Here is a 1,282-nt window from a genome sequence, read left to right as displayed (position 1 = left end):
TGGGTGCTAATCTTTCATCTTATTTTAAAATTCTCAAATTCAATCGTAACCATAATTACAAAAAAATAACATCTATATAATGAGAGCAAATAGTTTGATTGGGTCTACTCTGCCAGGCATTGTTCCAAGTGCTTTGCATATTTAAACTCCATAGAACAATACTATGACTTTGTGTTGTAAATATTATCATAATTACTAAAGTTTAAAAAGAGTATGTTCAGAGATATTTATTTTTACTTTTATAATTTCTTTGATACATTTGAGATCATAATTTATTCAAAGCTAATATTCTTACAATGACTATTTAATGAAATAAAAGTCATGATATTGTCTTTTTATGTGCTCTAATTACAGATTTCTAGGCATATTTTAAAGAGCATTTTGTCTTTAACTCTTGATTTCATCCTGAAGTCATCAGACTAACAGAGTGGCAGCTACGCCTGTACTTTCTCAATAGCTTATACTGCTTATTTCCTCATTTTCAACCAAGACCTGGAAATCAGTTTTTCATGCCAGTCCATGGACATAGGTCCAGGTAGCTATAAACATGCTCCGATGCAATTAAAAGGCATCAGTGTTGATAATCAGCTCCTGACTGCCTCTGCTTAGCTGGGATAAACAACCTGATGCAGATCCCAGCATGAAATTCCTCATCCCCATCCTTTTCCCATGGGTTTGTGGAAGAGACTACAGCCGCTGCCAGCCCCATCTGCCTCCAATGAAGTGCTTCTTGGGTGCTTGGTGCTCAGTATCTGCTTCCCTCTTCCAAGGCCCCACTGCTGGGCTGCTGGAGGGGAGGTAGCGAGTAGCTCGGCGAGGGTCCTTGCTGGTGGAGGGCACTGTCTTTTCCCGGTGAGTCCAGCACAGTTGGGAAATGGAAGGTATGTTCTGTGAGAAACTACAGGTGTATGGGACGAAGAGGAGAAGGTTCTGGGAGTTCCTGTGTTTTAATAAAGTGGCAATGCCCATGGGAGAGGAATTACACCGACTCCCGTAGCCTCTGTGGACAAGAACAGAGCTGCAGAGTGGCCGTGTCAGGAGGCGGGTGTCATTGGAAGAGAGGGAAGACGTCCTCTCCCCTGGAGGCGTCCACACCGAGGCTGTGTCCCGCAGAGGTTGTGTGATAGCTTGCCAGGGATGACAAGTGAATTCCAACAGACGTGTGGATTGACCAAAGGAGCTGTGGGAGCATCGGCCATCCACCCCAGACTTCGACTATTTTGTCTTACTGATCCCAAAAGCGTACATTGACTTATCATTCCTGATTTTAAGCTAAAAAAAA

Source organism: Propithecus coquereli, unplaced genomic scaffold (genome assembly GCF_000956105.1).
Source record: "Propithecus coquereli isolate 6110/MARCELLA unplaced genomic scaffold, Pcoq_1.0 Scaffold38, whole genome shotgun sequence".
NCBI lineage: Eukaryota > Metazoa > Chordata > Mammalia > Primates > Indriidae > Propithecus > Propithecus coquereli.
Note: the sequence above shows the minus strand (reverse complement) of the source record.